Genomic DNA, 10,232 nt, shown 5'->3' with positions numbered 1-10,232 from the left:
CGAGTCCGATACCGATACCAATAGTATATTCACCTGTTACCGATTACCTTATCTGTACGTTCAGGTGTAGATTAAAAATTACACCACTTCAGGCCCTTTTGTTTTCCACGTAATTAATATTGCCAATAATTAAAAAGTTCCGGGTCGAGTCCGATACCGATACCAATAGTATATTCACATGTTACCGATTACCTTATCTGTATGTTCCGCATCTGACAGGCGCACCACCAAACGGTGTATTCAGGATTAATATGCTATATAGTATTAGACGGGTCATAATCACAGGGTTGACACTACATAATTGTCAAATTGTTACCTATTGTAGTATTTCAATCAATTAAACTTTCTAAGATAACAATACGAATCTATAATACTAAAATTACGAGGTCCAATTTGTCAGCCGTCATCACGTAAAAACGACGAATCAAAAAATTCAACTTTATATATAACTTATATAGTACAAAGGTGTAGATTAAAATTACACCACTCCAGGCTCTTTTGTTTTCCACGTAATTAATATTGCCAATAATTAAGAAGTTCCGGGTCGAGTGTGATACCGATACCAATAGCATATTCACCTGTTACCGATTACCTTATCTGTACGTTCCGCATCTGACAGGCGCACCACCAAACGGTGTATTCAGGATTAATATGCTATATAGTATTACACGGGTCATAATCACAGGGTTGACACTACTTAATTGCAGTCAAATTGTTACCTATTGTAGTATTTTAATCAGTTAGACTTTCTAAGTTAACAATACGAATACTAAAAATCTGGACTAAAATAAGGCGTATAGGTACAGTTTTCAATTTGTTAGCGGGCATGACGTAAAACAGCGAATCAAATAATTCAATATTTATAACTAATATAGGACAATGCTGTTGATTAAAAAATACTCCATTCCAGGACCTTTTGTTTTCCAAAAAAATATTATTATCAATAATTGATAAGTTCCACTTCGACGAGTTCAAACAGAAAGATTTGAAAGCAGAGAAAACTGTGTATCTTATAATCAGCATGACTTTATCAGATGACAATACTAATACTAAAATAAGGCTTGCACATAGTTATATACATTAATTCAGTCACGGACCCGCGATATACGGGTGTGTTCTAGTATAAATATAAAGATCAGGGCCGCGCTACGTAGATTTTGACTATTGAACGTGTAGCTATAGACTAGTTGCTACATATATATTGATAGCTGCTACGTAGCCGCTACGTAGCGGCTACGATATCGAACTCAACCCTGTTTTCATGGTCAGGTCCATATATTAGATACTATAAGCAATGGTTCTACTATATTTGGTGTATGGAATGATTGTAAAGTGTACATGTACAACTGACAGGTGTTATCTGTCCTTGACCTCTTTTTCATCGTTCAGAGGTTAAAGTTAAGTTTTTGTGTTTTGGTCTTTTTCCTAATAATATATGCATTAAGTCAGAAATATTTGGCGTATGGAAATATTCTACGATGTACATGTCATCATGGCTTTTTTTTTACCTTAATTTCATTTTCACAGCTCATTGATCAGTGATAGAATTTTGTATTTTGTTTTGTTTTTCGGGTATGCCGGGTAAATAAAGCAGTCTAGACAATTCAGCGTGCATGTGCAGTCTTGTTTTTATATTTTTGCATGCGTTCCCATTTGTTGATAAAACTTTCCCTGAACTGTTGTTAACTGATGTGTTGTATTAATGATATTCTTTTAGAAAAAGTTATTACCATTTATTTTCCAGTGCACTATTGTTTACATTGTATTTTTTGTACATTTATTCAATTTTTGAGTTAATTGCCTCAGTTTACACATTAATAACCTATCGAAAAAAGTGTTTAATCCTATAACATTTCTCTAAATACCAAGGTATGTGTCAATCTTACAACAGACGTTTTCCATGCATCAAGTAACCTATGTTTATATGGGCTAACGCAACAATTTATAGATATATTTGCATATTGTCGGTAAATTTAAAATCGTCAAGCAGACTAATCGAGACTTTCATTTTAAGATTTCCTTGACATAATATAATTAACGGTACCAATTTTCTTGCACCAGATGCGCATTTCGACAATACATGTCTCTTCAGTGATGCTCGTGGCCAACATATTTGAAATCCAAAGCTTACATAAAAGATGAAGAGCTATAATCCAAAAGGTTCAAAAAGTAAAGCCAAATCCGAGGAAGGAATCAGAGCTTTGCATGAGGGAGATACATTCCTTAATTACTGAATACGACTTTCTTCTTGCCTTGACCAACATGACGGATGCCACTTGTGAGCAGGACCTGCCTAAATTTCCAGAGCACCTGGTGTCAGCCCCGATATTTGATTGGTTGAGTGTTGCTTAGTCTATAAATGTCCTATGGTATTATGAAATGCTTTTGGTTCAATTTTCTGGACATGACAAAATAAATAATAAGAATGTACAAGCAAGATGAATTAGATGAATCTTGTTTGTTCATTACAGAGAAAATTATATAATGGACAATCCTGACGAACTCCGAATCATAGTATTAGGAAAAACTGGTGCTGGAAAAGTTAGACAGGTAATTCGATACTCGGAAGGAATGCATTCATATATGGCGACCATGGTTCTTCTGTAACATCAATTTGCCAAATGGAGACTTCCGTTCGATTCGGGAAGAAAATTGACGTAGTTGATACTCCCGGGGTTTTTGATACCGATCAAGACAACGAGGCAATTCAACGAGAAGTAAAACGGAGCATAATCTTATCTTCGCCTGGTCCACATGCTATCCTTCTTTGTATTCGAGTGGCTCGGTTTACAAAGGAAGATATTAACACACTTGAACACTTTGTTAGATATTTCGGGAAGGAGATGCTTAAATACTTCGTTGTAATCTTCACGCACTTAGATCAACTTTTAGATGACTACATTGATCAAAATGAAAATCAGACTAAAACAAATTTTATAAGCTCTCTATATATACCAGAGTACCCATAAAAATTCCTGAGGCTATGCGGAAATCGGTACTTGTTTTTTAATAACAGAAGAAGAGGAAGTGAAAACGATAGTCAAATAAATGAGCTTCTAATGACCGTTTCGTCAGTTCAGCAGCAAAATGGAAATACTTGCTACACTAATTCAGATTACAAGAAGGTTGCACTGATGCTTCAAGAACGTATGGAGGAAGGAAATGAGGATATAGATATTTTTCAAAATAGTGACGACTTTTACTTAAAAGTTAAGGAAGTTATTGGTATAATTGGTAAAATTGCCTTAAATTTTATTGAAATGATGTTAGAATTAGACGACTGATAGTATTGCTATATTTGTTGAGATCATGTTAGAATTAGACGACTGATAGTATTGCTATATTTGTTGAGATCATGTTAGAATTAGACGGCTGATAGTATTGTTATATTTGTTGAGATCATGTTAGAATTAGACGGCTGATAGTATTGCTATATTTGTTGAGATCATGTTAGAATTAGACGGCTGATAGTATTGCTATATTTGTTGAGATCATGTTAGAATTAGACGGCTGATAGTATTGTTATATTTGTTGAGATCATGTTAGAATTAGACGGCTGATAGTATTGTTATATTTATTGAGATCATGTTAGAATTAGACGGCTGATAGTATTGCTATATTTGTTGAGATCATGTTAGAATTAGACGGCTGATAGTATTGTTATATTTATTGAGATCATGTTAGAATTAGACGGCTGATAGTATTGTTATATTTATTGAGATCATGTTAGAATTAGACGGCTGATAGTATTGTTATATTTGTTGAGATCATGTTAGAATTAGACGGCTGATAGTATTGTTATATTTGTTGAGATCATGTTAGAATTAGACGGCTGATAGTATTGCTATATTTGTTGAGATCATGTTAGAATTAGACGGCTGATAGTATTGCTATATTTGTTGAGATCATGTTAGAATTAGACGGCTGATAATATTGTTATATTTGTTTTACCAATTTGTCGTTAAAATATGTAATACAGAACATTGACAGAGTGTTTCTTTCTTCCACGGACAAACTGTGGCAGATCCTTATGGATGTTATAAATATAATAGCCTGTATGACTTAACATCAATAGTTAAGGTTTATTATATGAATGTCGTGTAAAATACTGTATGTTGTAACACATATATATGTTATGTGTATTTGGCCCCCCTGGGAAACTAATTTGAAAAAAATAAAATATCTTATCTAATCTTATCTTATAAATACTTTTTTCCCAGTGGGAAATCCAGTGTCAAAATATAACCTCACCCGCAAACAGCATAAACTATGTTTGTCCCTCTTTAGCAAGGACGCTACTAATTACAAATGCACAAGAAAATGGTAAATAGTAAAAAAAAAAAAAAAAAACTCGTATTGTTAAGATGCAAACAGACTGTGGTTATACCCTTATATTTTACAGTTACAAGTAGTATTTTTTTGCTTGTTAGAGAGCTGTTTTCATATTCCATTAAATAAATGTTTTATTTTCATGTTCCATTTATGGGCATAATGGTTTCTGGTCTGTGGGACCGTCCGTTCGTTCGTCCATCTGTCCCGCGTCAGGTTAAAGTTTTTGGTCAAATTAGATTTTGATGAAGTTGAAGTCCTATCAACTTGAAACTTAGTCCACATCTTCCATATGCTATGATCTATAATTCAAATTCAAAATGTCAAATTACGGTCTTCCACACGGAGTCTTGGCTCACACTGAACAGCAAGCTATAAAGGGTCCCGAAAATGACTAGTGTAAAACTATTCAAACGGGAAAACAAACGGTCTAATCTATGTAAAAAAACGAGACACAAAAAACACTTATGAACCATGACAACTACTGAACATCAGATTCCTGACGGAGATAGGTTCAAACAAATGCAGCGGGTTGAAACTTTTTAAAAGGTACCAGCATTTACCTTTGTCGTCTGAAGCTCTTAATTATTCTATGATACATATGGTTATATTTATTAATTAACTGTTTACAAAATTTAGAATTTTTGAAATATTAAGGCTTTTCTACCTCAGGCATAGATTACCTTAGCTGGATTTGGCAATACTTTTAGGAATTTTGGTCCTCAATGTTCTTCAACTTCGTACTTTAATTGGCCTTTTTAACTTTTTTGGATTCGAGCGTCACTGATGAGTCTTTTGTAGACGAAACACGCGTCTGGGGTAAATATAAGATTTAGTCCTGGTATCTATGATGAGTTTGTTTTACACATGACAGGTTTTTAATTGAAAACGAAATAATTTTTCAGATGATTTATCCTTAATTTTTAATTGTTTGATGATCCCGTTTAATTTCAGTCATCAATGGCTTCTTATGAAATTGAAGATTGGGTGAAACCTGTTTACACTTTCGTACTTTTGGGCAGACCTGGATCTGGTAAAAGTCGAACAGGCAACACAATTACCGGTTGTAACAAAGCATTTGAGTTTGGTTTTCATTCCAAAAAACGTCTTAAAAGTGTGAATCTAAGTTAACTGAAATATTTGAAGCTGAAGTATGTGTAATCGACACTCCTGGGGTTTCCGTGTTTGAAAAACAGGATTTTGAGGACATTCAATCAGCTTTGCCGGAAGAAGGACCAAGTGAAATTATATTTCTTCTTTGTGTCTCTATAGGGAGACTGACACATGATGAAATCTCGTTTATCAATGCAATGTCGAGAACCCAAAGTTTGACAGTTATCTCCACACCTTACCAGAACAAACCAAGGCAATTTTCCGACGTTTCCATAACAGATATCTACCATTAAACAACAAACAGAAAAAGAGAGAAGAAACGCAGTGGAACTTAAAACTAATGACAATTACCAATTCTATGCAAGGGTTTAACATGTCATACAACTTTCCTACTGTTAGCTACTCAAGCTATTTAAGAGATATGGCTTTAAACTACTCAATCTATCTTAGAGAAATGGCTTTTAGATGTCTGCGAAACATTCAAGGAAAAGTATTCGGCAATGATTGAACTTAAAGCTTAAATGGTCGTTGATTTGGTATTCTTAGTGAGAATATACAATAAGACAAATAAAAGAAATGCTGACTTCAGCTGTTATTATGTAATACAAAATCTTTTTGGTTTAATTCTTTCAATTGTGTTACTATACTAAAATGTACTAATCAGTACAAATAGGCTGGTGACAATGTGGTTATTGTCGAGCCTGCGAATTTTGTCATAGAAATCTCGACATAGGGAAATTAAGTGACACGGCAGCGTCAGCTAGTTCTGAAAAGCTTTATAATCCTGGTACCTTTGATAACTATTTACATTGTAAACGGTGGAAGCTTTTGATGCTTCATACTTTAGTTTAAACAATATTTATTAATAAACAATTTCAAGACAAATATTACAATGTTACATAAAGTACAAATATGGGATTCGGAAACAAGTTTGGAAAAACTTTTATAAATCCGTCTCCCTAAAAAAACAAAAAAACATCTATTTAGCATACAATATTACGTGCCAACAGTATATTCATTTTATGGTAGCATATGATACATTGAATAAATAAACACACACACACAAAAAATAAAAAAAATACAACAAATAAAATAAAGGAAAAAAATAAAAAGTGAGAAAAAAAAAGAAAAAAAAATAAAAAAAACAAGAAACAGTCAACTCTTATTTACTTTTCTAGACAGTCACTGGAACCAACACACACGTCCGACCACAACCAACTACACCGGGTGATCCACTCGATTTAACATCATATTTAAAAAAAAAGTCTAAATATATAATATATATATACACATACTAGATTAACTTTCAAAACGTTTTGTTTTATTAATGTATTCAGAAACTTTATGAAATATTTGCATATTGTCCTCGTCAGCTTTTAGACTATCCCCATATAAAATAATCTTAAGATTAGAACAAGAGATCGTCCCGATAGTATCCCTTCGAATTTCATTATATTTTGGACATTTGAAGAAATAATGAGAGGTAGTTTCTACTCGACCACAGGAACACAGTGAGTTCTCGATTAGATTTTTTTTAAATAGATGGTCCCTTAGAACACTACTCTGGAGCCTTAGTCTTGCTAAGCATATCTGTTCTCTTCTACAGCCGAAGTGAAAATATAATGGTATTTTATTAATATTTTGAGAAAGATAAGTTTTAAAACCCGATTTTGATTGGTTTAGACGAATGTCGTCAGGAATATTGTTCCAAAGGTTTACTACGACTGGTAGAAATGACTTTTGATAATAGCTTGTTCTGCATAATACAGTTTGTAAATTTGAAGACCCCCTAGTCCTGTGGTCGTGTAGATCTAGTCTCTGATTTGGAACTAAAACAGAAAGATAATCAGGACAATCTCCGTGAAACATTTGATGAAATTTTAATAACTTATGTTTATCACGCCGAGACTGGAGAGTTTCCCAACCGGTTTCATCGTACAGCAACTGTCTCGATGTTACCTTAGTACCACCTGTAACGATTCTTGCTGCTTCTAGTTGTAAGTTTTCCAGAGATGTTTTTAAATAATTAGGTATGTTATCCCAGACAATGTCCCCATATTCTAAGACTGGGCGTATGAAAGATAAATAAATAGTTTCTAAATGTTTCCTTTTAAGTTTAAACTTTAACTTTCGAAATAATGCTAATCTAGGAATAGCCTTATCAATAATCATTTTTACATGATTGTTCCAGCTTCCATCTTCATTTATAATTACCCCTAAATGCTTGTGCGACTCAACTTCTTTTATGATATTATTATTCATATACACTGGCGGGTGGTGGGGTTTATGATGCCTCTTTGAAATGGTCATTATTTCTGTTTTGTTAGGGTTGAAATTGACAAGCCATTGCTTAGACCAATTATGTATTTTCTCAATATCTTTATTTAGCTTTTCTGCCGCTTCATATTCGTTATCAACCACTATATAAATTGAGGTGTCATCAGCAAAAAGTTTTATATCACATTCGATGTCATTGACTATGTCATTTATATAAATGAGAAATAAAATAGGACCCAAGATAGACCCTTGGGGTACCCCAGCTGAGACATGTTCGTTATTGGACGTTTCTCCACCAATGACAACCTGTTGCCTTCTTGAGTTTAAATAGCTTTCAAACCAAAGTAACAAGTTACCATTAATTCCTATTTTTCTAAGCTTATATAGTAAGCCTTTATGCCAAACTCGGTCGAAAGCTCGACTAATGTCGCAGAAAATTACCCTGACCTCTTTCCCTTCATCTAATGCTTTACCAAAATCGTTAATAATACATAGTAGTTGGTTTACTGTCGAATCACCAGGGATGAAACCAGACTGGAATTTTGTTAATAAAGAATTTGTAATAATAAAGTTAAAAAGGTATTTAAAAATGCATCTCTCCATTGTCTTACCAATGTTAGACAGCAAAGATATAGGTCTATAATTAAGTAAAAATTCTGGGCCACCTTTGTTTTTATAAACAGGTATAACATTTGCTAGTTTCCACACATCTGGAAACCTCCCTGTTAAGAGGGATAGATTAAAAAGTTTTGTAAATGGATACTTCAAGACAGTTGCTGCCGCCCTCAGGAGTCTTGGACTGATTAAATCAGGCCCTGTAGCTTTTGAAATATCAAGATTCAAAAGTACATCTTCAACATCCTGCTCACTAATAACCAGTTCCTGTAGTTTATTAATTTCATCATTTTCTAATATTGGTAATACATTATGTGAATCATCAACAGAAGACTGAGCGCAGAAATAATCGTTAAAATATGTAGCCTTGTCGTAATCACTTTCTATATATTGGTTATTGAAAATTAAAGTTGGATATGTTGATTTTTTGTTTGGTAGTCCGATCAAATTTTTTATGGTTTTCCACCATTGTTTAGTGCTTAATGTGTGAATACTATCAACTTTACTTATTTGCTTTTCTAAGAATTTTTTTTTACTTGATCGAACATAGTTTATGCATTTATTTCTTATACGTCGAAAATTTGACCAATCAATTTCATCGTTTGTTATTTTTGCCTTTTTATTTAATCTTTTACGCTTCCGAATCATTTTTCTTATATTCGAATTCATCCAAGGTGGATCATTTTTCCTAACCTGAACCATTTTATTCGGGATTGATTTTGCTGCCGCTTCGAGAATTTTTTCCGTAACATTTACTGCCGCGGTATTAATGTTGTGATTATCAATTAGAGAATCCCAGTTAATTTTAAGGAGTTCGTTTTTAAACAAGTCATAATCGCCTAAGTGGTATTGCCAAATTTGTCTTTTAAAGGATTTGGTTAATTGTTTTTCGATATTTATTACTGCACTTATAGGGCAATGATAACGTACAGAATTTTCGAGGATGTTTTTACCAACTTCTGAGTACAGTATTACATCCGGATCATTTACCATAATGAGATCAAGTAGCGACACTGACTTTTCGCAAAAATATGTAGCATCAGTAATTATTTGATATAAGCTATTTTGGTTGCAAATTTCTCTAAGATTTTGTTTGCTATGATTAAGTTGGTCATCATTAAAATCACCGCAAATTATAATTTTATCTGCATTCGAATTTATGGCAAGATCTATTGAATAGTTTATTTTTTCCCACGTTTGGTTATCTGAATCTGGCGGTCTATAAAAATTCCCAAATAATATATTTGTTCCTTTAACATGTATTTTGACCCAAACACATTCCAATCCGTTTATTTTAAATTCAGGTTTTTCTTCACTAAAAATATTTTCTTTCACATAAATAGCCACACCCCCTCCTGCTTTATGATTTCTATCATTTCTGTATGGTTTTTTAAAAGATTCCAATTTGATATTGCTGTCATCAGTGTGTGTATTAAACCAGGTTTCGGTAAATAACAAAATATCTCTGTCGCTAAGCTCAGCTTCAATTAAGTCTCGTTTCGCTAGGAAACTTTGTGTATTTAAACATGTAAAAGTTAGAAACTGACTACCAGTGAGCCAGGAGTCGGAATGTGTTGAACAGATACTTGGACTACTTGTAGAATTAGAGATTGGACCGGGATTTTTTTCTATATCACCAGCTCTATACATGAGATAAAACAACCATAAACACGTGGCAATAATTAAGATGGTCAGTAAAATCACCAACGACGACAATACACTCAAATTCATATTCTGAAAATCATCAAGTTTATGTTTTTGTTTTGAGTAATAGTTTAATCTAACATTAAGTAAAGCATAAAATAACATTGTTATTTCAATGTTACATATCATTCGACATAGGACATATAAATGTACACCAAAAGATTTGTACTTTGTTATGATCAGTAATAACACAA

This window comes from Mytilus edulis, chromosome 3 (assembly GCF_963676685.1).
Source record: "Mytilus edulis chromosome 3, xbMytEdul2.2, whole genome shotgun sequence".
In the NCBI taxonomy this organism is placed as follows: domain Eukaryota; kingdom Metazoa; phylum Mollusca; class Bivalvia; order Mytilida; family Mytilidae; genus Mytilus; species Mytilus edulis.
The sequence above is the reverse complement of the archived record's forward strand: the minus strand, read 5'-3'. Positions refer to the sequence as shown.